This window comes from Labeo rohita, chromosome 12, assembly GCF_022985175.1.
Source record: "Labeo rohita strain BAU-BD-2019 chromosome 12, IGBB_LRoh.1.0, whole genome shotgun sequence".
In the NCBI taxonomy this organism is placed as follows: Eukaryota; Metazoa; Chordata; class Actinopteri; order Cypriniformes; family Cyprinidae; genus Labeo; species Labeo rohita.
Genome location: NC_066880.1, coordinates 6,799,794 through 6,827,529, shown reverse-complemented (window position 1 = coordinate 6,827,529; position 27,736 = coordinate 6,799,794). Strand labels below are relative to the sequence as shown.

General features: G+C 35.0%; 1 protein-coding gene across 6 annotated transcripts in view; it reads right to left on the bottom strand.

Annotated features, from left to right (window-relative positions):
• The window catches only part of sdk2b (sidekick cell adhesion molecule 2b), a 375,983-nt gene that overhangs the window by 131,862 nt on the left and 216,385 nt on the right, over positions 1 to 27,736 (bottom strand). The window lies entirely within an intron of this gene.

Genomic DNA, 27,736 nt, shown 5'->3' with positions numbered 1-27,736 from the left:
ATTCCAAGTTTACATCTCACAATAGCAACTTTTGTTCTCAGAATTCCAAGTTGACGTCTCACAATTCTTACTTTTGTTCTCAGAATTCCAAGTTTGCTTCTCACAATTTTGACTTTTTTATCAGAATTCCAAGTTTACATCTCACAATTCTGACTTTTTTTAAAAATCAGAATTCCAAGTTTACATCTCACAATTCTGACTTTTTTTTAATCAGAATTCCAAGTTTACATCTCACAATTCTTACTTTTGTTCTCAGAATTCTAAGTTTGATTCTCACAATTCTGACTTTTGTTCTCAGAATTCCAAGTTTACATCTTACAATTCTGACTTTTTTTAATCAGAATTCCAAGTTTACATCTCACAATTCTTACTTTTGTTCTCAGAATTCTAAGTTTGATTCTCACAATTCTGACTTTTGTTCTCAGAATTCCAAGTTTACATCTCACATTTCTGACTTCTGTTCTCAGAATTCCAAGTTTATATCTCACAGTTCTGACTTTTTTTTAATCAGAATTCCAAGTTTATAGTACATCTTGCATTTATACCTTTTTATATTCTCATTCCAACACATCAACCTTTTTAAATTATTATTCCATGGCAGAAACAAGATTCCTTAACATATATCTTACAGCACTTCAGAAAGGGCTTTTCTTCAACAACTTTTAATTTAGTCCCTAAAATACATAATTTAGTTCTTAAATTAATACATTTACTAAACTGCTGCTATTACCATACAGCTGTTTTGCGGTGTTGGGTTTGTGACGGCCGGAGGGTTCTGATGAGTGTTTTTGGAAGAGGAATCATAAAGACTTTGAGCAGCCAGGCCAGACTAATCCTTAATTCACCCTTAATGAGCTTCTAATGAAGAAACCATTTCCCATTACACGGCGTGTCGTTTGTGTACAGAAAAGAAAGCACAACGGCTAAGAGAAACGGTTGCCTGCTGATTTTGGCTTATATTAGAACAGTTATTTACAATATTACAGTGCACTGATGAGGCCAACAGGAGTTTCCCACTGCCAGTGTGAATCCAGACCAAACATGCTGTGCAATCCAAGCCAACATGGCCTCTACATGCAGACCTCTGTCTAGTCTGACTATAGCCTCAGGTAGCTGCCTCTCCAACTGAGTAGATCACTCAGAGATCAGAATCACGTTTGGCCCTCACCTGTGTTTTATTCAAGCATATGCCAACTTCTTGCCCAATAGCACAACAGCTGCCAATACGCTTGCGGAGTTCAGCAGAATCCATCAGATAGTGAGTAACAGGTAGGTCTCAATCCAGACCTGTTGCATTACTATTCCCACTTTCATTATTAAACAACTTGCATCTGGTTTGTTTGGATTAAGACATTAATATTAATTTCAATTACCGATTTACGATGCATAGAGACAACAAAAAGACAATCCAAGGTAATGAAGTATATAGGCATGTATGGAGGTGTATCTGTGCTTCTGAACATAATCACCATACACCGTCTCTCTCTCTTCTGTCTCCAGGCCCATCTGCTCTAGTAAAGAGGCCAATTTTACTGACACCTCCATTAACTGGCTTGTCCATCTTCTCCTGTGCCCCGCCCCTTTAGGTTACTCTCTCCACCTGAGTGACGATGTCATTACCGGACGGCATGCTGAGTGACAGCTCTCTTAGCCAGTCAGTCCATCAACGTGCGAGTGATTGACAACTCCAATGACCCCATCATTCTATTTCACACTTCCATAAATGTGTGATCTCCTCCCACTCAAAATGCCACGGGCGCCCGAGAACTTTCTAGGCTTGTCAGTAGAATTAGACATCTTCATTTCTCCTGGAGAACTTTGTAAATGAAGTACAGTTGTGATGGAAAGAGTGTGAGAGGAAAGAGAGTTGTCATATGTTTGTACCTATTGCTTGTTTGCTGCCATCTGTAGGACAGAATGAAAAAAAAAAAAGAATATAAATTGTCTTAAAATGCAGTACAATGAAATTAATCTGGGCAAAGGTTTTTGAATATAAATTTATATAATAATAATAATAATAATAATAATAACAACAGTAATAATAATAATGTGACTGAACTGTTTTACTTTAGTAAGATTGAGATACTATTATTGTTTTTATTCATATTTGAATCAGTTTTTATTTTTTAATCATCAAATTACATCAAATTAAACTAAAATAAAGAGAGAAATTTTGCCTTGGCAATTAGCTGAAGTTTTTTATTTTTTTAAATATAGATTTTTTATTATTATTGTTATTTTTTAACTGATAACATTTGATACTGGTTTAACATTTTTATTTCAAGTTTTAATGGTTTTCATTTTAGTTTCAGTTTTAGTTAACTATGATAATCCTGATTATGGATATAATAATAATAATAATAATAATAATAATAATAAATAAGGTAACTAAATACTAAATACTAAATAACTAAATAAAATACAATAAAATATTAACTGTCTATATTTAGAATTATATATCAGAATAAAATAAAATACCAAAATTATATACTAAATAAAATATTAACTGTCTATATTTAGAATTATATCTCAGAATAAAATAAAATATTAAAATAAAATCAAATGCTACAAAATACAAAAAATATTAATCAAACAAAACAAAACAAATACAAGAAACCTGTGTCTAGATTTGGGTTTAGTTTGGGTTTAAGAGTTTAAAAAAAAAAACCCTTCACATTTACTTAAAAGCTTGTATATTAATCTGAAAAATAAAATAAGATAAAATAAAATAAAATATTATCTGTCTATATTTTGAATTATATCTCAGAATAAAATAAAATATTAAAATAAAATCACATAAATAAAATAAATACAACAAAAAACCTGTCTCCAGATTTCGATTTAGTTTTTAGTTCAAAATTTAAAAAATACTCTTTACATTTAATAGCTTTTACATTTATATAAAAATAAAATAACATTAAACACAATAAAATATTAACTGTCTATATTTAGAATTATATCTAAGAGTAAAATAAAATAAAACATTAAAATAAATAAAATAAAATAAATAACATAAAAAATACAAATGTATTGTATTGTAAACCAGATTTTGATTTCAATTTTGGTTTCAAGTTTTATTTCAGCTTTTATTGGTTTTAATTTTGGTTTCAAGTTTTATTTCAGCTTTTATTGGTTTTAATTTCTGTTTTGTTTTAGTTAACTATGATAATCCTGATTATGGATATAATAATAATAATAATAATAATAATAAAAGTAAAATTGAACAATAAAATATAAAAAATACAAAATAAAATAAGTGTCTATATATTTAGAATTATATCTCAGAATAAAATAAAACATTAAAATAAATAAAACAAAATAAATAAAATAAAACAAAATAATACAATAAAAAAATACAATTGTATTGTAAACCTGTGTCCAGATTTTAATTTATTTTTTAGATAAAAAAAAACCTTTTACATCTACTTTTACGTTCATCCAAAAAACAAAATAAGATAATAAAATAAAATAAAATATTAACTGTCTATATTTAGAATGATACCAACTAGCTGACATTAGTTTTATTAGTTTTAATTGCTTTCATTTTAGTTTCAGTTTTAGTTAACTATGATAATCCCGATTATGGATATAATAAAAATAATAATAATAATAATAAAAGTTAAATTAAACAATAAAATATAAAAAATACTAAATGAAATAAATACAATACAATAAAATATGAACTGTCTATATTTCAAATGATATCTCAGATTAAAATAAAATAAAATAAAGTATTAAAATAAAACAAAAAAATACTAAAAAATAAAATAAAATAAAAAAAAAACTGTGTCCAGATTTATAAGCCCTTTATTAGCACTCGTGCTGCCCTCTAACATGAGTGTTGTGCCACTTGATAACGAGCAGGTCCTTAGAATAGCCCTGGTGTTAATGAATGAGAGAATCACACTTTCATATGATAGAGGATATCACACATTCAGATGTACTTCACATAGCACACAGTAATGGAGAAATATCCTCAAACATGTGCAGCTCACATCCATATTTCACGGGAAGGTAAATCACCAATTAGTGCCATCCGTATGTCCTAAAAAAACAGCTTTAGGGATGAATCATGGAACAGCATTTGTAAACAATAAGCTAAACAACCTGTTAAAAGCTGAGAAGATGGGGCAATGCAGCAAGCTGTTAAAAACATATTTGTTTGGAAGAATGTGTGTAAGCACGACCGCCTGTCTCATGCAATGTGTAAAAATAAAGTCAATTAGCTGCAGATGGTAAAGGCCACATTTTCACACCGGTCTATTAATATCATATGATCGATCTCAAATAAATTCACCTCATACGGCACATAAAAACAAAGCTTTGTTGAAAAGTTTGCCCGTCTGATATTAGGTCTCAATCCAAGGAGTTCTTTAGAGTTATTCATGTCTTTGAAAGCCCAAAATGGAGTAAATGAAAATGACAAAAATGACAGCCAAACAGCTGCTTTAGGGGAAATGCTGCTTAGTCGCGCATGTCTCGGGAGGTGAGCAAACAATTAAAAAGCTGCAAAAACTTGTGAGCGAACTGCTGAACTTTTACAGCTTCTCCAGCTTCTTATCTTTCCCCATAGTCTTCTTGATTTTAAGGTGGTCGTGAATAGTGTTAAAATGTGTCTGTGAGTGTGAGATAGCTTTGTTCCTGTGGTAGGAACTTTTCTAACAATGAATACATTGTTATGCATGACTTGATCTGCACTGCAATTACTACGCAGTGAAAATAACAATTCAACAAGTGAAAATCACACTATATGCGTCTGATCTGAGTTGCCAAATTTTACAGTACAGCAAGTACAGTATAGTAGAGCCTTCAACAACAAAAGAACCATAATTGACTCCCAAAAAGAATTCTGCTGCATAAAATAATAATAATATAATAAAATGCTAATATAACAGTTGCATAATATTGTATAAAATAAAATATAATAAAATAAATAAAATGAAATTCTAGTAGAAACTTCAACAGCAAAAGAACCATAAGTGTCCCCAAAAAAGCATTCTATTGCATAAAATAATAAAATAAAATAAAATAATAATATAACAATTGCATAGTATTGTGTAGTATTGCATAAAATATAATATAATAAAAAATAAAATAAAATAAAATAAAATTAAATAATATTAAATAAAATAAAATAAAATAAAATTAAAATGGCAAATGGGTCAAATTTGAGATTGCTTCTTTAGTTAATTATTATAAGTAATATTTTGAATTAGGTTTTATTTTCACATTTTCACTTCACTTTTCACTAAATTTAAGTTACATTTTTAGCAATTTGGTTAAATGTTTTTGTCATTTTCATTATTATTATTTTTTTAAATATTACTATTTATGTTTATTTTTTTGTTTTATTTCAGTCTTGGTTTTAGCTCAGTGTTAGTTTTATTTATTTCCTGTTAATTTTAGTGCATTAAAATAAACTTATTTCAGTTAGTTGCCAAGACATTTCTAATTTCCATTTAGTTTGTTTTTCATTTAGATGTTTTTATTTATAAAATAAAATACTGTCTATATTTAGAATAATATTTCAGAATAAATAAAATAAAAAATTTAAATAAAATACTAAAAAATAAATAAAAAATAAGTAATATAAAATATAAAATAAAACAACAAATGGGTTAAATTTGAGATAGCTTGAATATTTTTCACCTGTATACATCAGTGTTATATCTATACACTTTAGTTTTATTAATATTTTGAATTAGGTTTTATTTTTACATTTTCACTTTTCATTTTAATTTTAGTTACATTTTTAGTGATTGTTAATATAAATATACTATATAATACATTTTTTTGTATTATTTTCTTTTTTAATATTACTGTTTATGTTTATTCTTTTTTTATTTCAGTTTTAGTTTTATTTCCAGTTAATTTTAATGCTTTAAATTAAACTTATTTCAGTTAGTTGCCAAGACAACATTTCTAATTTCCATTTAATTTTGTTAGTATTATTAAAATACTAATAAAATAAAATAATAAAATAACATAAAAGGCAAATGGGTAATATATATATATATATTTATTCTTGATATACATGGATCAAATCCTAAAAAAAACAAAAACATAGACACAACACAAACACATATCCGTGAAGGCCTAAGCTATCACACCATCCAGATAAATCCACAGAGAATACTATTTTCTACAACATGACCACTGACCTAAAAAGCAAAACGCTACCACAGCGAGTCTCTAAAGAGCCTGGCGTGATCACAGTGTCTGGCGAGAAATTACAGAGGAACGTTCTGCTGCGTTCCTGATGAGCCTTCTCTAGTCTGAATGATAAATGCCCCAGACAGCAGGCCTTTTTTCCCACTGCCTCAAAACAAGCATCTAATGACGTTGCAAAAAACAGCCCTGCTTGCATCATGTACCGCAATCGATCAAATCTGTCTCGGAATGACGTAACGCCGGTCCACTTCACCGCTCACGACCCCTGCCAGGCTCTTCTACAACACCGATTATGAAATGGGAGGCCAATGAGCAAAGTCAAGGACTTGAGTGTGATGATCCATAATGAATAACAAATGTATGAGGAATGCAGCAGGTTCACGGCCGTGTCAGCTATTAAGATTACGCAAGTGGAATTAAGCACCAGTTTTAAGATCCCTGACCTTGGTGGCAGATTAGAGGGAGGAACCAATAAAAATCAGACTTGTGCTGTGTCATTTTGAGTTTGTGGACAGCTTTAGTCCTACTGGTACACACATGCACACGTATTCTCAAACAACTGTCACAATTGAAGGTCATGTCTATCCCTCACCTTGCCCTGTGCCTTTAAAGACACACAAAATACACAAACCCACAATACTATTATGAATTCAGACAGCACTAACCTCAAGGTGTAGTACTGCATGATACTGCAAGACATGCATAACAACAGCAGAGCATCATCTGCCTGCTGGAGGCGGTTGCTTTATACCAAAGGTTAAAAGGTCATTGTGATGAGAGGTAGCTGTGCCCACTACATAAGTTAGATTCACAAACCATAACTCTTGTTTTGTTGCTATTCTGAAGATCAAGGACATTTTATATTAAATTAAATGGAAGGATGGGCAGATTGATGGAACCTTAAATGATAATGGATGGATGGATGAATGAATGGATAAAACGGTAGATAGAAAGATAGATTGGAATGATAGAGCGATGAATGGATGATGGATAGATGGAAACTTAAATGACAATGTATAGCTGGATGGATAAAACGACAGAATGATAGAAAGGAATAATAGATAGAACAAATGATGATGGATGGATGGAACCTTATATGATGATGGATGGAACCTTAAATGATGATAGAACGATAAATAGAATGATAGAGAGGACGATAAATAGAACAGAAGACAGAATGATGGATGGATGGATGTATAGATGGATGGATGGATAGATGGATGGATGGAACCTTAAATGATGATGATGGATGGATGGATGGATGGATGGATGGAAACTTAAATGATGATGGATGGATGGATGGATGGATGGATAGAACCTTAAATGATGATAGAATGATAAAGAGAAACAATACATAGAACAGTAGACAGAATGATGGATGGATGGATAGATGGATGGATGGATGGATGGATGGAACCTTAAATGATGATGATGGATAGATGGATGGATGGAACCTTAAATGATGATGGATGGATGGATGGATGGAACCTTAAATGATGATGGATGGATGGATGGATGGATGGATGGAACCTTAAATGATGATGGATGGATGGATGGATGGATAGAACCTTAAATGATGATAGAATGATAAAGAGGAACAATACATAGAGCAGTAGACAGAATGATGGATGGAATGGAACCTTAAAATGGATGGATGGATGGATGGATGGATGGATGGATGGATAAGATGATGGATGGATGAAACCTTAAATGGAACCTTAAATGATGATGGATGGATGGATGGATGGATAGAGAGATGGAAGAACAAAAACAGAATGATGATGGATGGATGGATGGATGGATGGATGGAATGATAAATGATGATGGATGGATGGATGGATGGATGGATGGAACCTTAAATGATGATGGATGGATGGATGGATGGATGGATGGATAGAACCTTAAATGATGATAGAATGATAAAGAGGAACAATACATAGAGCAGTAGAAAGAATGATGGATGGAACTTTAAATGATGGATGGATGGATGGATGGATGGATGGATGGATGGAACCTTAAATGACGATGGATGGATGGATGGATGGATAGATGGATGGAATCTTATAAGATGATGGGTGGATGAAACCTTAAATGATGATGGATGGAACCTTAAATGATGATAAAACGATGGATAGAATGATAGAGAGGAACAATAGATAGAACAAAACACAGAATGATGGATGGATGGATGGATGAATGAAACCTTAAATGATAATGGATGGACAGATGGATGGATGGAACCCTAAATGATGATGGATGCAACCTTAAATGATGACAAAACAATAGATAGAATGATAGAGAAGAACAACAGATAGAACAGAAGACAGAGTGATGGATGAATGGATGAAACCTTAAATGATGATGATGGATGAATGGATGGAAACTTAAATGATGATGGATGGATGGATGGATGGATGGATAGAACAATAGATAGAATGATAGAGAGGAACAACAGAGAGGAACAAAAGATAGAACAATAGATAATACTATGGATGGATGGAACCTAAAATGACGATGGATGGATGAATGATTGGATGATGGATAGATAGAAACTTGAATGACAATGTATGGATGGGTGGATAGAATAATAGATTGAAATAACAGATAGAATGATAGAGAGAAACAATAGATACAACAATGGATGCATGTATGGATGGATAGAACAATAGATAGGAACAATAGATGGAATGATAAGAGAAGAACATCAGAGAGGAACAACAGATAAAACTATGGATGGATGGACAAATGAATAAATGGATGGATCATGGATAGATTAAAAGTTAAATGAAAATGTATGGATAAATGGATAGAATGATAGATAGGAACAATAGATAGAACAGTAGACAGAATGATGGATGGATGGATAAATGGATGGAACCTTAAATATTGATGGATGGATGGATGGATAAAACAACAGGTGGAACCTTAGCTACAACAACAGATGGATGGACAGATAAAACAATAGATAGAATGATGGATTGATGGATGTATAGATGGAACACCAAACGATGATGGATCAATGGATGGATGAATGAATGAATAAAACAATAGAATAATAGATTGGAATGATAGAATGATGGATGCATGCATGCATTGAATGACAGAAATAGATAGATAGATAGATAGATAGATAGATACATCTGAGGAACAACATCCAAACACAAACAAAGCCAAGCATAACAAATGTGTTTATGGACCACTGAATGCGTGAAACTATTGAGTGCACAAAATCTGGTAGGAATACTTCAAAATGAGAAAAAACATGGTTTCCAGTTGCTACAGTAGTATGTTTCTTCAAAAGCAGTTGCTCTACCTGATGCAAAGCCAAGTAAATAACAGAAACAACAAAAAAAGCAACAACCAAATGAACAAAAGTCTCAGTACACACATGAGGTGTGACGCACAGATAAAGACTCACATGGACGCAGACAAAACTCTTACACGAACATTCGCTGTAAATGTAAAAGCCAGACAAGCAGCAGGACTCTCCCTATGAATGACCCATTGCTTTCCGTTCTCGGGGCCTTTCTGATGCAGATGAAGTCCTAATGGATTTTCCAGATGCATTATTCTGCCCGCTCCTGCATTTTTCTTTGTGACAAAGGACAAAATGGTTTCTATCAGGCGACCGAGTAGACGGAAAACGACTTGGAGATCTTTGAAAGGCGCAAAGAGGTTGGTACGGGCTTTGGATTTTGGGTCACATACGAGGTCCTGTTCAAAGTTGTACTAACACTGATGTATTCACATATACACACTACTATGGTCACACACCACTTTTTCCATTTCCAAGTCTCTTTTGCCAACATTTCTGTGCTCGGTTAACAGCAAATCCCTGTCTGAACTTGACTCGAACAGATGTTCAATAAATGTCTAAAACCAGACTATGAAAGGGAAATTCATCATCTCTTTACGTGACGTGACATGAACGAATAAAAACTTCATACAAGCCAATTGCAAAAACCCCAGCATATGTTGTCTTTTGGATGCCATGGTCAACCAGCTTCACCTTTTCATTTAGAAATTTGTCAGATGCTTTTATAACAAAAAGTGACATTCAAGGTGTGCATTTTATCAGTACAGCTGAGGTCAAAAGTTTGCACACTTCTTTCGGAATCTGCAAATATTTATTTTTTTACCAAAATAAGAGGGATCATACAAAATGAATGTTATTGTTTATTTAGAACTGACCTGAATAAGATATTTCACATAAAAGATGTTTTAATATAGTCTACAAGAGAAAACAGTAGTTGAATTTATAAAAATGACCCCGTTTAAAAGTATACATACACTTGATTCTTAATACTGTGTTGTTAACTGAATGATCCACAGTGTTTTTTGTTTTGTGATAGTTGTTCATGAGTCCCTTGTTTGTCCTGAACAGTTAAACTGCCCGCTGTTCTTCAGAAAAATCCTTCAGGTCCCAGAAATTCTTTGGCTTTTCAGCATTTTTGTGTATTTGAACCCTTTCCAACAATGACTGTATGATTTTGAGATCCATCTTCTCACACTGAGGACAACTTAGGGACTCATATGCAACTATTACAGAAGGTTCAAACACTCACTGACGCTTCAGAAGAAAACACAATGCATTAAGAGCCGGGGGTGAAAACTTTTGAACAGAATGGGGATTTGTACATTTTTCTTGTTTTGCCTAAAATTTTGCCATATTTTTTCAATAATCTGGTTTGTAAGACTATATCAGCAGTGTTGAGCAGATTTAAATCTGGAATGAGAACTTGCTAGAGGCAATGTAAAATAAGTAAGTAAATAAATAAATAAATAGGCCTAACTTAATGAGTCTTTTCAGGACACAGAGCGTGTGAATTCAAAGAAGCTCTTCCTCCTGACGGGGACGGCAGCGAAAACTTGACAGTGAAGTGACTGGTGAGAAACAGATGTTCTGGGACGTGGGTACAAGGCAAATGAGACGCCCCTGCACACCTGTCTGGTTGAAGAAATACCACATCTGATGAAGATGGAACAAGATGGACGACACCAACAAGAAAACCACAGAGCACCATTATTCAGCAAGTACCTTGTGTGTCCTTTAAATGATACAGATACTTGGGCTTCTTTAAGTATTACTCACTTTCAATCATATTTTCACTTTGCTACATGATATTCTTTCTAAAGAACACATTTCAGGTTAGCTCTATTGAGGTTGAGTATCTAAGCACTGTAACTTGCTTAAGCTTCCTGGAAAACTGTCAATGGTGTCTGAGGTGGCTATATATAGGAAGTCTAGAGAAACTTGCAGTGTTGGTTTTCAGCTCTGGTGGAAGGGTGAGAAAAAGAGGTGAGAGGGAGAGGGCAGGATGATCAATTGTTAAGAAGGATGAATGCACAGAGGGAAAAAAGGGCAAGAGAAGAGAGAAGGGGAGAGAGGGAGACTATGACCCGAGAGTGACACCGAACCACTTACTTCCTCTTGGTTGATTTGCGGTCCACCGATAAAGCGACCGGAAAACAATTAATGTCGTCAATGAGCCAACAAATGAAGATATTAATTCAGAGAGACAGGAGCGAAGGGCAGCTGGCCTCCTCTGTTAGTTACGAGCACCTGAGGAGCACTGCCAGAGATGCCATTAACATTCACCCTTTACGCACCCTTTGTGTCTGCCTGTCTGTCTGTCTCTACACCTGTTCTTTCTCTGTGACAGATTTTTCAACTAAAACCGAGAGTTCAATGGGAAGTAATGACTAGCAGGTTGAAGAATAGCGCGTGTGAAAAATAGACGACAATATGATTTCATTTTTTTTTTCACCTCTGAGGCCACGGTTGTGGCAAGGCTGTTTCAGACGAAGGAAACAACAGTTTTTACGTGCTTCTGTCCAAGGACAGTTATTAACAGAATAAAGGATCTAACATTCTGTCATCATCTACTCACCTTTATGGCATTCCAAAATAATTTTATGCCATTTAAGAAACACAAAAGACGATTATTCAGTCTTCGCTTTGCCATTCAATAAAAAATATGGGGATGGATGCTATAAAAAGCTCAAAAAGTAGTCTATATGACTTATTATATTGTGCATTATATAGTGAATCCCTGTTCACTTTTAAAACTACTAGCCAAGGTTAGGTCTGCGGTCCCCACAATGTTAAAAAATTATTTAAAATAGTAAATGACGTTTATCTGAAAGTGTAACGATGCAAACATGTTTTCTGTGAGGGCTAGGTTTAGGGTTAGGGTTGGGTTAGGGGATAGACAATATCGTTTGGTCAGTATAAAATCTACAGAAGTCTATGGAAAGTCCCCACAATTCACAAAAACAAACGTGTGTGTGTGTGTATTAACATATGCATATGCTTTCCACATGATTCTGGCTCGAAAGAGTATTTATTTTACTTAAATTCTTCAGACTGTGACTCCTGAGTGAGTCTTTTTGAATGATTCCGACTCAAAAGAGTCTTTATTTTACTGTAACTTCTGAGACTGTGACTCCTGACTCCTGAGTGAGTCGTTTTGAAGGATTCTGGCTCAAAAGAGTCCTTTATTTTACTGTAACTCTTGAGTGAGTTGTTTTGAATGATTCCGACTCAAAAGAGTCTTTATTTTACTGTAACTTCTGAGACTGTGACTCCTGAGTGAGTCGTTCTGAAGGATTCTGGCTCCAAAGAGTCTTTCATTTTACTGTAACTCTTGAGTGAGTCGTTTTGAATGATTCTGGCTCAAAAGAGTCTTTTATTTTACTGTGACTCTTGTGTGAGTCATTTTGAATGATTCCAGCTCAAAGGAGTCTTTTATTTTACTTTAACTCTTGAGTGAGTCGTTTTGAATGATTCTGGCTCAAAAGAGTCTTTCATTTTACTGTGACTCTTGAGTGAGTCGTTTTGAAGGATTCCAGTTCGAAAGAGACTTTTATATTACTGTAACTCTTGAGTGAGTTGTTTTGAATGATTCCGACTCGAAAGAGTCTTTTATTTTACTGTAAAATTTTAATTTCATTTTACTGGAATGCTTCTGGCTACATCAGCTTTCAGATGATGTATAAATTACAATTACAAAAAATGGACCCTTATGACTGGTTTTGTGGTCACATATTAAATTAAAATTAAATGGAATAAGCTGAATAAAAAATGAACTAAAACTAAAACCAAAATAAAATAAATCAAACCAAATGAGTAGAAATGTAAGATATATTATTAGAATTATTAGCATTTAAACTACAATTTAAATGAAAACTGCTATTAACTATTTTTTTGTAAGTCAGATGTCCATGACAAAGCATGAATGTAGCAAAAAAAAAATAATAATTTTTTAAATGTATATAAAAGCATAGTTCAGCGCACCAGAGTCCTACCAGAGTTCTAGTTTCATTACTTTTAAATTCTCTATTTTAACCCATGTGTGTTTGAGAGCAAATCTATAACATGACTAATAGCTGTATAGCACTATTTGGAGGTAACAGCCTTTATTCCTCACTAATGGACACTTAACATTGACTGCAAGCTATACAGAGACTTAGTTTATTCACAGCAATGGGGTTTATCTATAGCGGAAAACCTTGAGACAGACACAAGAGTCGTTGTGCAGAGACACCTGGAGAAAAGAGTGCAGGAAAAGACTGCTCCTCTGGAGAGAGAAAGCAACATTTACGCATTTGATCTTTCCTGCAGTACACTCCACGCAAAGGTAAGACCATCTGCAATGCTAATCCAATTAGTAAACAAGTAGAAGAATGCACACAAACACACAAACAGAGCAGACAGCGAGACCCAAAAAAGCCCAGACTCATACATGTCTAGGTTTGTTCAAAAACAACATGGTGTCATTGCAAAAGTAGGCCGAATAATTAAAGGAGGAAGGCAAAGTAGACACTTCAACCTATCAGAATTCAAGGTCATTAGCATTAATTTAGAAGATTTACACCATCTGTCGTGATTGTTTACACTTGCCTGGGTAATTAGTTCCTAATTAGTGAATAGTTGGGGGCTGAGGAATGAGAAATGGAGAGTATGGAAGAAGAATGTGACAGAGTTGATAAATACGTCTGGTAGGACGGTATAGTATTTATCTCAATAAGATGACTAAAGATCAATGTATCCTACAAGCAATATAAAATTTAGAACTCTTTTTTGGCCATACTTTATACACTACAGTTCAAAATTTGGGGTCAGTAAGATTTTATTCTCTCATATACAGCATTAAATTTACATTATATACAATGTGATGAGATTTTGCCCTCAGCCAAAACTATTTTCTTTGGAACAAATAATAAATTAACGACACCAAAGACTGACGTTAGATTGACCCAAAATGAATTATATCTTACGTTTAAGCATTATAGAGACATCAGTGGCAAATTCCAGAGGAACTGGCTGAGGTAAGGCTGCTCTCGGCGGGTTCATGAGTGCTGAATGCCTGCTGACGCCCTGAAGCTTACAACTCCGAAAACATCAAAGAAAATTTTCAAATACACTTTATCTTTATTAACAAACTGCATATTTAAAGTCTAAACAAGTACATTCTCACCTAAAAAACTCTTTAAACTACATTCCAAGACGCAAAAACAGTATTATTTATAAAACAGCTGGGGGGTTAAAACTTTTGGACATGTGCAATTTTTCTTATTTTGCCTAAATGTCATATTTTTTTCATTTAGCACTGCCCTTCAGAGGCTATAGACGATAGTTACATGTTTCCCAGAAGACAAAATAAGTTACATTTACCCTGACCTTCAAATTTAAACATTTTTCACCCCCCAGCTCTTAATGTTTTCTTCAGAAGCATCAGTGTATGTTTGAACCTTCTGTAATAGTTGCATATGAGTCCCTCAGCTGTCCTCAGTGTCAAAAGATGGATCTCAAAATCATACAGTAATTATTGGAAAGGGTTCAAATACACAAAACTGCTGGAAAACCAAAGAATTTGTGAGACCTGATTGATTTTTTTGAAGAACAGCAGGCAGTTTAACTGTTCAGGACAAACAAGGGACTCATAAACAACGATTACTAAACAAAAAAACAGCTGTGGATCATTTAGGTAACAATACAATATTAAGAATCAAGAGTATGTAAACTTTTGAACAGGGTCATTTTTTTAAAATTCAACTATTATTTTCTCTTGTGGACTACATGTAAACATAATTTATGTGAAATATCTAATTCAGGTCAGTACTAAATAAGCAATAACATGTATTTTATATGACCCCTCTTATTTTCATTAAATAATTAACATTTTTGCAGATTCTGAAAGGGGGATGTAAACTTTTGACCTCAACCATAACACTCGCTGTGAGAAATACCTCAAGCAGAGTGATACAAACTATGAAATGGTTGGAGTTCTGTTATCACTAGAATATCGCACTCCTCTCAGCCAATCAGATTCAAGAACCAGAAAAGGCAGTTTTATAGATAGATAGATAGATAGAGAAGTGATTTATAGACTGTATGTGCTGAAATGACATAAAAAATGGCGTACTGCTCATAGCATTGACTGACAGCATTCAGATGTTCGTGCGCTCATGGGAAATAACCTCAGTTGGACTCTCAACATGTTGCCAATTTCCCTCAAAGCTGGAGAGCCAAGCGCATGACAATACATAATCTCTGCCCCATAAACAAGAAGTTCCAGCCTGAAAGGAGCGCTAGCTTGCGCAGGCTTCAGAGCCTGTAGCCCGGAGCCAAACATGAGGCAGAAGAATAGACTGAATTTCTGCTTGTGAAAGTCAAGAAACCACAACAACAGGGTGAGAAACTGTTAAAAAAAAAAGAAACTAGAAATTACAGTGGGAAATGAAGAAAGAGATGTGTGGAGAAGACAGGTAACCTTTAGCATCTAGCGGTCCCCGCGGGGCACAGACATTCACACATATAAATGCCAACTACAGCACAAAAGACGCCCGACGCTGTTAAAATACGTTGCACGAGCCATATGTTGACACGCCTCTGAGGTGCAACATCTGTCACGCTTCAATCATGCAGGAAAAATTGAGGATTGTTAGTCCTAGGATGTTTTGTTTGCTTCAAAATGAAGCTGTTCTTTTAGTGTTATGAAGGGAACTGTGGTGCATCTTTTCTCTTCTTGTTTCACTACATGGACACAAGAGCTGGTTTTTACTCTAAATAATATAACTCAATGAGGTTAAACTTTCTTATTGACGTCAGGTTGGGAATACATGAGCATCAGATGTGAGAAGTGAGTTTTCTGGATGATCACTCTTAAAAATACATGAAGAACCACAAAGAAACATTCAAAAAAACATTCCACTCCACAGTTTTTTTTCTTCACAATTTTTGGAACTCAAAACGGTTCTATGTAATTGCTGTTAAAACCCTCTTTTGGAACCTTTATTTTTAAAAATGCTAATCATAAGCAAATCCACACCAGTCTTGCAAGTTTGCATTGCTTTCTTCTAACATGAAACTCAAAGAAAATATCAAGCTGCTCAGAAGGAGCCAGTTCAATTGACCATGCACTAGTTTCAGTCATGCACTTATTTTGGAGCATCCATAAACATGCTTCAGAGGCTTTTCTTTCATTTTGAGGGGGTCTTTGGTTCTCCTCCTTCCTTCACATTTCTGCGAACCATCACAACAAACAGTTTTATTTATTTAATATTTTTTTTCTTACCCAAAAATGATTCTGAGTCACCCCCAGCTGGTATCAGAACTTCAAAGACTCCACCAGCAGCTCAATCAATTAAAAATTAATTAAAAACAGGTTTCCTGATGTGAGGGAATGGCATTTTCCCTCAAGTTTACAAGTATTTTTTTTTCTTATTAAACATTCGCTCTTTAAAAGATTGTCGAACAAGATATAAAATCCAAACGCCCATTTTAAATTGCTTTTTACTTACTCTACTAATTATTACATTTAATGATTCTCATTTAATTTGAAATAACAATCTTAATAATTTATACTTTAAATAAATGTTACAAATACCAGCTTTAGTGTTCTAATATAAATGTAGATAATAATAATCCAGTCAGAATGTGTAGATTTTAATACAAACACACATATTTCCTTTTAAAAGAGAAGTTCACTTTCAGAATCAAAATTTCCTGACAATTTACTCACCCCACGTCATCGAGGATCTTCATGACTTTCTTTCTCTGTTTTTTGAGGAAAACATTCCAGGGATTTTCTCCATATAATGCACTTCAATGGGAGTGAATGGACTGAAGGTCCAAATTGCAGTTTCAATTGTTTGTGTACTTCGGTTGAAAAAAGGTAATGTAGGGCAAAAAACGGCATCTCATTTTCTCCTCCAACTTCAAAATCGTCCAACATCGTTGTTTTACCTTTTCTGTAAAAGCCATTTGACTTTCTCTGTGCGTTCGCTTTGTAAACATTGGGCTTGTGCTTCCACCTACATCATGTGTGAGGTCGAGCTAGTGCAAGACGATATGAGCATTTGTGCTTAAAAAGTATCTAAATTTGCATTTATGTACAAGATAAGGCCCTTATTCCCCAGCTGGGATCGTGCAGAGCCCTTGCACTGCTGCACTGAAACTACAGTTTGGACCTTCAACCTGTTGGCCACCAATGAAGTCCACTATATGGAGAAAAATGTTTTCCTCAAAAAACCTTAAAGGAGAAGTCCACATCCAGAACAATTCACAAATAATTTACTCACCCCCTTGTCATCCAAGATGTTCATGTCTTTCTGTCTTCAGTTGTGAAGAAATTATGGTTTTTGAGGAAAGCATTTCAGGATTTTTCTCCATATAATGGACTTCATTGGTGCCCCAATTTTGAACTTCCGAAATATAGTTTAAATGCAGCTTCAAAGGGCTCTAAACGATCCCAGCCGAGGAAGAAGGCTCTTATCTAGCGAAACGATCGGTCATTTTTTTTGGAAAATAATTTTTTATACTTTTTAAGCACAAAAGCTCGTGTAGCACAGGCTCTGGGATGCACGTCCACGACACTACGTACTACTGAATAACGTCAAAAGGTCACGCAGAACGTAGGCGGGAACTACAGACCCAGTGTTTACAAAGCGACCGCGCGAAGGCGAAGAAAGTGCAAGTAAGTTTGTAAATGCTGTTTACAAACAAAAAAGTACAACAATGTCCTCGTCTCAAGTTGTAGGAGAAAATAAGATGATTTTTTCACCATACTCAGTACACAGATGATGAACTTGCATGTGATTCATAGTAGTGATGAGAAGTTTGGATCATTGTCAGACGTATTGTCTTGTTTAGCAAAATGAACGAATCTTTTTTTGAGTCATTTCGTTCATTTTAGCAAAATATAATTAAAATGTTACGTGTTACTTCCTTAACACATCTATCGCTTACACAAATGTTAATCAAAACAAACAAGACAAAACTATAAGAAAAGATTAATTCATTGTTTACCTGGGTCTTTAGTCTATGATTAGCTCACCTCACCTCTTATCTGACAAGTTTTCAGGTTTGAATCGTTCATTCAACACGTGACAGCACCATAAGATGAACAAATGACTCGAAAAACCCGAAGACTCGAAACAGATGAACTAATTCCAGTATAGAATCTAATAGGATGTTGCGCATGCGCGACTGAACGAATCACTCCCCAAGTCGAGTCGTTCTTCCCGAGTCACATTAAAGATTCATTCAAAATGAAAGAATCATTCAAGAACGACCCATTACTAATTTGTAGCATCGTGGACGGACATCCCAGAACCTGTGCTACACGAGCTTTTGTGCTTAAAAAGTATACAAATTTTTATTTTTCGAAAAAAAAATGACCGAGCGTTTCACTAGATAAGACCCTTCTTCCTCGGCTGGGATCATTTAGAGCCCTTTGAAGCTGATTTTAAAAAGCATTTTGGAAGTTCAAAATCAGGGCACCAATGAAGTCCATTATATGGAGAAAAATCCTGAAATGTTTTCCTCAAAAACCATAATTTCTTTACGACTGAAGACAGAAAGCCATGAACATCTTGGATGACAAGGGGATGAGTACATTATTTGTAAATTGTTGATCTGGAAGTGGACTTCTCCTTTAATTAATAAAGAAAGAAAGCCAGACATGAACATCTTGGATGACATGGGGGTGAGTAAATTATCAGCATTTTTTTTTATTCTGGAAGGAAATTTCTCCTTTAAAACAGCAAGCTCATTAAATTTAAATTATATTAAAATTAATTTAAATTTAAAACATGTCTTGTTTCTTCTGAATAATTCTGTTATTGTTAGGCACTATAGATCACAAAATCATTTACACTGAATATTCTTTAGATAACAGTTATGTTTGAGGACACTAATGAATGTTAATTTAGTCCGATGCAGATATGACTTTCAAGACTACTCTGAGATGACATTCTTCCCTTGAACCGCGCGGATAAACTGGACGGCCATGACGACCACGGCACTTCCTAGAGATGACAGCTGTGTCTTTCACAACACCCCAGAGCAAAAACATGCAAACGATTTTTGTCGCCTGCTTCAGTGCATTTAAGCTCAGCCTGAGAGAGACTCCAAGACCGTTTTCGGTATTCAGCATGCCACTCACACGGTTGCATGGGAATTATATTTTCTCCTGTGCCGCTAGGCAAACATTCCTGGGAGAAATCTTTGCTAATCTAGTTCTGTTTAAAAGCAGCAATTACAGGATCCACACAATTTAATTACGCTTGTGTGGAAGCGCCGCGTATATGTCTCTCCCCGTTGATAATCCGCGTGTGGAGAGATCAAAGCGCATGCACGAAACACACACACATCAGGAGGCTAAGTTCACCCATTATGAGTTAGATGAATTCTGTGGCCGGGGCTGCAACAAAACAAACACAACGCTGAGAAGTAAATGAACACAATTAAGAGCATAAGGTCATAAAACTGCACTAATAGCAGCGTATTATTTACACGCGACCTCCTTCCATGACTCCATACTGACAAAACGCAAATACAAGATCAATTGTCTCTGACGCTAATAACAGCGCTAATAATCTAAATGTCTTTCTGATGCTAATGATGATGTCCGCAATAATTACGATGAATTAAATGTTATTGAGCGCCATTTGCACAGCGGTCATTGTCCATTTAACTATGTTAATCATGTTTAAAGCAGCAGAGAGGAAACACAAGCTAGTGTTGCGTGAATTTCTGCATTAGTGGCTTCCTAAACCGCATGTGCATTTGGAATAAACATACCCGAGTTAATCAGTTGTTGTAGACCGATTTGTGCGCTGAGGAGTGGAGCTTGAAAGTGTACATCCTCAACACAGATTTTGTGGAGGAATGAGCCATCTTAAAGAGATAGTTCACTAAAAAATATAAATTCTGCCTTTATATACTGGTTGTTCCAAGTTATGTCACGGTTTGGTCAGTTATCCAGATGCGCAGCCATATTGGTGATACTCTTGGATGTAAACAACAGCATGGATTGCACGGCTAATGTACTACTGGATATGTTGTTCTGCTAATTTATGCTGTCCAAAACCACGGAACAAATGTGTGGAAGCTGCTAAATCATATAGAGAAAGACTTAGTAAGGAGGAAAAAGGCGCAGATATTAGATATTAGTCTAATATTTCACCTACCTGACTGGAAATGAAAAGAACAAACATGAATGTTGTTAAGATTTTGCACTGGGAATCCTGGGAAATACTTTTTGTTCCGTTTCTCCTTGATTTGTTATAACTTTTGGCAGTCTTTAGTACTCCATTGCTATTTTACGATTACATGATTAGTACACTGTAAAAAATAAAAAAACACAATTTGTTGAGTCAGCTTACAATAATTTGTTACCCTGCTGCCTTAAAATTTTAAGTTCAGTCAACTAAAATAAGTTTAGTCAACTTGAAATGTGGAGTTGTACTAAGTAACAACTCAGATATTTGTGTTTGCTAAACTTAACAGATGGGTAAGTAACCCAGCTGCCTTAAAATTTTAAGTTGATTCAAATCAAATATCTAAGTTGTCACTTAGTATAATTTAACATTTCAAGTTGAATAAACTTTTTTTGAGTTGACTGAACTTAAAATTTTAAGGCAGTCAGGTTACAAATTATTTTAAATTGACTCAGCAAATTGTTTTTTAGTGTACAGCCCAAAACATGACAAAAAACATGACCATTTTCATCAGCAATAATATATGTGAATTTCATTCAATTCAGTGGCACTGTTTACGTTCCGTGCCGCCAATATGGCCGAATGATGACGCGTCAGAACACTCTATTATGAAGTATGTTTTTTGTCCATCCAATTTAAAGGGATAGTTCACCCAAAAATGAAAATTCTGTCATTAATTGCTCATTCTCATGTCGTTCCAAACCTGTAAGACCTTCGTTCATCTTGGGAACACAAATTAAGATAATTCTGAGCAACGCAACTGACACATTCAAGACCCAGAAGGACATGGTTAAAATTGTCCATGTGACATCAGTAGTTCAACCGTATTCAACTGTATATTGGTGAATAATGTCATTATTTTTGTTTTCTTCGCACACAAAAAGTATTCTTGTACCTTCATAACATTACGGATTGAACCACTTATGTCACAATGATTTCCTTGCTACCTTTCTGGGCCTTGAATGTGGTGGTTGCGTTGCTGTCTATGCAAGGTCAGAAAGCTCTCAGATTTCATCAAAAATATCTTAATATGTGTTTTGAATGAATAAACATCTTATGAGTTTGGAACGACATTATGGGTGAGTAAGTAATAAGAGAATTTTCATTTTTGGGTAGACTATCCCTTTAAGTACACACTTCTTAATAATTAAATCAGTATTCTGTATCTGTTTATTTATTTATTTGAGTAAGTGTCCATATAATAAGCCAGACGGTGTATAGTGAGCCTGTTATCATCACAAAATAAACCCCTTCAGGGTGATACAAAACCTAAATAACTATGTATAAGTATAATTAGGGTGAATACAAGTAAATTGAGAGCCTTTTTTCCATTCATCTCAATGACAAAAGTGTCCCATTTTGCATGTATTCACTCTACCTATACACAGTTTCCTGAGTGGAAGCTTCCAACAATAATGTTTACATTTATACTAATACACCTCTCTTTTAATATTTGTGTAACACAAAGCCGAACAAAGAAAAACGGGTATTGCACACAAATGGCTACATTTACATATATATTGTAAGTATCAGCAAATTTGTCCTTGTAAAACCTATTGTGCCCGAGACGAGTGATACGTGCGCAGACAGTTTCTGTATCCTGATGTTTTAAGATGACAGACTCCTACCTGACTCACAGTCTGGACCTATTTTAGCACGACCTCCTGACCCATACCGTCTTTCCCCCCTTTTGTACAGTTTCCCCGTGATACCCTGATGACGTGCACTTTTTTTACTTCCTAACTAGACCAAAAGTCTCTGGTGTCAGATCCTCACACTATTTTCCACTCTCCTCTCCTCTAATTTTCTGCCTTTTCATCCAAATATGTCTACTCCGTGTCCTGTCTTTTGATGGGTTATTTTAAGCTATTTTCAGTATCAACTTCGATCTCACAGTCCCTGCGAGAGCTTTCGCAGACAAACCGCAGAGGCGAGGAAATGTGATCTTGGATGAAGGGGAAAAGCACACAAAGACACTTGCGCAAACATAGACGTAAAGATATATAGAGTGCATACCGAGAAACACAAACAATGAGAAGATTTCCAGATGGAGCTTCTGGACCTCTGCAAAGGCTCTTTTCATACATTGTAAACACAACTTGGACTCTTTCATCAAACCTTTTTGCATGACGACATGGTGTTTTCCCACTATTGTTGATGTTTTCTACTTTATGACGCCTAGTCTCATTTTCACATAAGTGAGGATCAAAAAACACTGTTTCAGTGGGTAATGGAAATAGAAAAACCACTGACCATAGAAATGCTAGGGCAAGATCACTGTCAAGGCCGTACCCATCCACCCTGTCAGAGAATGAAGAGTACACCACATCTCTATTTCTCCACTTTATTTTCTTAGTACCCTCGCGGCTGGCCTCTGAAACCAGTGCAGCCTCTGGAACTTTGCGTTTCGGCCAGAAGCAACCCCATCAAGAGGTTCAACCCAAACAAGGCGAGGCAAAGCCACGGTTCCTGGAAATAAGATCTTAAAAGGGGAATAAACTTGGTTGATTATTGCTTTAGTCTCCAGACAAAGGAGCAAGTCCCTTGTGTCCACAACCACATCATTTATTATATAAGCTATAGTTCACCCAAGATGAAAATACATTTATTTACTTGCCCTCATGTCATTCCAAACCAACATTAAATACTTTCTTCCACTGAATACAAAAGATGTTTGGAACAAAGCTCTTTCTATACAACAAAAATGAAAATTTACCATTATAGTAAGAGTATACACATACAGCAATAGTAAAACTTATATAAATAGTCATGTGATATTATAGTTTAGGTGCAAGTGTCCATTTTAATGTTGTTGTTGTTGTTGTTTTGGCCTTGTTTTAAAATGAAGATCCCCTTGTAAGGGACCCATTCCTAAAAATATAAAGACATTTATACATTTTCACGTAAAAAGGTTCATACTGTATATACTGTGTGAGAAAAATAGTAAATGTTATATTAAAAAGAAAATGTGAACTCTCTCTCTCTCTCTCTGTGTGTGTGTGTTTATTTATAATATACTAAAATATACTTACAAAAATAATATAATTAAAATAACTAATAAAATATATACTAAAATATTTCACAATTATTTTTTGTATATATATATATATATATATATATGTAAAATATTTGAAATGTAAAATATTTTTAATTTAAAAAAATAATAATAATATATATATATATATATATATATATATATATATATATATATATTATATACATATAAGCTTTTGCATATAAATTGTTATTGTTCAATACAATAATATATATAATTGAAGGCTGGGTCATGCGTTTATTTATGTATTTATTTGTTCATTTATTTTTTGGGGGGAAAAGCAAAAAATGTTAAAAAGTATGCAAATAAGTAAAATAAATACATACATAAATAAAAAGGCTTGAGACAGTTAAGAGCACATCCAACAAAATGAGGTCAGTTGAACCAGAGAAACCTAATAAGCGGGTTGATGCATGCTGCCCATTACTTGACTTACTTTGATACGCAGGCCTTTCTCAAATCCTCACATCCGGAACTAAAAGCCACTGTGATCAGCTGAACAATACTCTCACTAAAATGCTATAATCCAAAGCCTGATGCATGGACATACCTAAATGACCTAAGCCATATTTTTAAGCCATAGAGACCTTATTCAGCACTGAGCGCCGAACGACCACTATATTACACCGCATGTTAATTAATCCCTACAAGAGGCACGAAAAAGAGAATTAAACTCGGAGCTGTGATAGCATGCACAGCTTTTATTTCCTCATCTATACAGAAAGCAACTGGTAGGTAGGAAACGACAGCCAGTCTGATTCACACAAGCTACAGTGGCCTTTGAGAGAGAACATGTTAGGTGGGCTGCTTACAAGAACGAGAGCGGGTGCTGTGAAAATCCAGCTCAAAACCTACAATGCAGATTAAATTCCCTTAAAAGCATAGAACGTGCTTTTTCCCGACACGTCACGAGAGCGCATAAACGCGGCTTACGTGAGAGTCTGGGTGTTCTCACAGCGAGAGCGAGTCCGATCGATTAGAACCTCGTGAAGGAAAATCAAAGGCAACATAAAAAGATGGCAGAAATGCAAAATCCAGCCAGATTCTGGAGTATTCTCCATCAGAGCCAGAGTTAAAACCGACCGGCTTAAAAGCTCGGAGATAAAGAGAAAAAGTAATAAATAAAAGTTGAATCCGCGCAACGCCGTAGTCCATAATGCTGCAGAAGACATAATGGTAATAGGATCAAAGAGAGCTTGTCAATCAGACCGTATTGTTTTCTACAGACTGGGTTAAGAAAAAAATGAAAGAGCTGGACTATTTTTTACTTCAAACGGCCTTTGCTGACTTCTCGTATCCAATCCTCTTGATCTGGTATTTCCCGAAGGACCTCTGTCTGCGAAACGATTCACAACCTTATGTCAAGTACCCTAGATTTCAAACACATGGATAGACCGCCTTCTTTACCTCAGACCCCCCCCCCATTAATGTCAGCGTTTGTTTTATTAGAACAAGAAAAACAGTAATTTGTTCTTTCCCGTATATTACAAACAGAACGACTTCTTGACATTTCCTTTATTTTTGTCTTGTCTTGACAAAAGACTCACCCGTAAGCCGGTTTGTAAGATGCTTGTGCATGCTCCGTCGGAGAACGCTTTTACTCTCGGGAGAGCGCATCACGTCAGGTGTCAAGGCTTCAAGCATCACGAATTCCAGCAAACAAAACTAATGGGATGTTTAAAGGTGATGCGTGTCATTTTTTTTTTTTTTTCATATTTTGAAAATATTTTCCTCTAAAAGCAGAGATAACATGTAGTTATGAAGGTCGAATTCCTGAAAAGTTCTATCAAAACACTGCTCTGCTTGTCCTGCCAAACTCAGCATAGCAACAGTGGCTTAACCAACGGTGTTAGTTTGGGGCGGGGCTAGCTGTTTGCCTGACCAGTGACAAACAGGCTAGGGAAACCTGTTTGGAAACAGTATTTTTAAACAGTTGGTAATACTCTAATACACTTTCTATGTTAAAATATTTTAAAATGCCATTTATGTGATGTGATCCTTCAGAAATTATTCTAATATACTGATATTGCTCAAGAAACATTTCTTAGTTGTATGTTTTAAGCTCAATATTTTTGTGGAAACTGTTAGAAACGAATGAACCGCATTAAAAAAAAAAAAAACGTTTGTAACATTATAAATGTACTTACTGAGGAAAACTTTTTTTTTTTTTTGAAAAACATTCTAGGATTTTTCTCCATAAAGTGTGCTTCAATGGGTACCAGTGTGGTGAAGGTCTAAACTGCAGTTTCAGTGCAGCTTCAAAGTGCTCTACACGATCCCAGATGAGCAATAAGGGTCTTATCTTGCGAAACGATGTGTCATTTTCTAAAAAAAAAAATAATAATAATAAAAATGTAGATACTTTTTAACCACAAATGCTGGTGATCACATTGGAAAAGTCACGTATTGTTAGTTTGTGCACTACGATTCAAAAAGGTTGTGTACGACAAAAAACTCCATTATATTTTCTCCTACATCTTTGTTTTACTTTTTTCGTAAAGGGGGTTTGAGTTTCTTTGCACGTTCGCTTTGTAAACACTGGGTCGGCACTTCCACCCGACCTATTTTAACGTGAAGTTGCGCTAGTGCAAGATGAGCATTTGTGGTTAAAAAGTATATACATTTTTATTTTTTGTAGAAAATGACTAATCGTTTTGCTAGATAAGACCTTTATTCCTTGGCTGGGATTGTGTAGAGCCCTTTGAAGCTGCACTGAAACTGCAATTTGGACCTTAAACCCGTTTGCTCCCATTGAAGTCCACTATATGGAGAAAAGTCCTGAAATGTTTCCCTCAAAAACCTTACTTTTTTTCAACTGATGAAAGAAAGACATGAACATCTTGGATGGCATGGGGTGAGTAAATGATCAGGAAATTCTTATTCTGTAACTGAACAAATCCTTTAATCTAAAACTTTTTTTTAGCTTGCACCAAAACAAGGCTAACAGTGCATTCATCCTCAACTGCTGGTGTGTCCCACATCACTACTAAATCCAAGCATCAATATGCAACCGGCACGACGGGCCGCTGTGCCTATTTAGGGCTGCGTGTCAGACAGCTGGAAGTGGAGCAGGCCTAGCAAGAAGTCTCTTACTTTTTTATTGCCTTGAAATAAACACTGGATGGACCCGTTGGGACAGCACGGGCCTTGCCCCGTAGTTTCCAAGCGGAAAGAGCAGGCGAGAAAATGAAAGAGAGATTAAACATTGTCTCTGCCCACAGCACTTCAGAGGGGGCAGCTTCTGCTCTGCTTTGTTGTGTGATCAAAGGTGAATCAGGCAGAGCAGATTTCAGGCAAAAGAAAAAACTAAGCAAGTATTTATTCATCTAATTCCTCTCCAAGATGCCATGAATATGCAACCAATTTAAAAAAAAGACCCTGAGGAACTTTTAGCATCTTAACCTTATGCAAACACAGCCTGTAGGGATTTCAGCAAAGATTAGTTCTATTCAAACGCAGGGTAAAGGAAAACAAGAGATGCCAGGGGCTGTTTTAGAGTTTGTTCTTTAGTGTGCTAAATGTTTAAACTTGTTGAGGAAAGATAATTGATTGAAAATCATTATTAAAAGATAAACTGTTTAGAAGAAAAGAGTAGTAAGTGCACCTGACTCTAGGCCTCACTTTGATTATCTCTACTGTACATTGACTTCCAGCAACATTGTTATCGTATGATTATTACAGTCTAGTATATACTGTATGGCACACAGTGTGTGTTTGACAGGCAGAGCTGAAGAAATAAATGTTAATTTAAAAAAAAGTAAAAAGTGAAAAGTGCATACGTGGGTAGCTGACATGACATTTCAAGCAGCGCTATACAAAATCTAAAATTATTTTCAATTACAGTGTGCTTGTCTAATTATTTCACAAGCAATCTTTATGGCCTCATTTACTGGGAGACTATGCAGATTATTGGGACCTTTAAAACTTAATTTGTCACATCGCAGAACTAATTACCTAAAAAAAGACTCCCCTGTTAAAAGTTTGGTTAATAATCATTTCTTA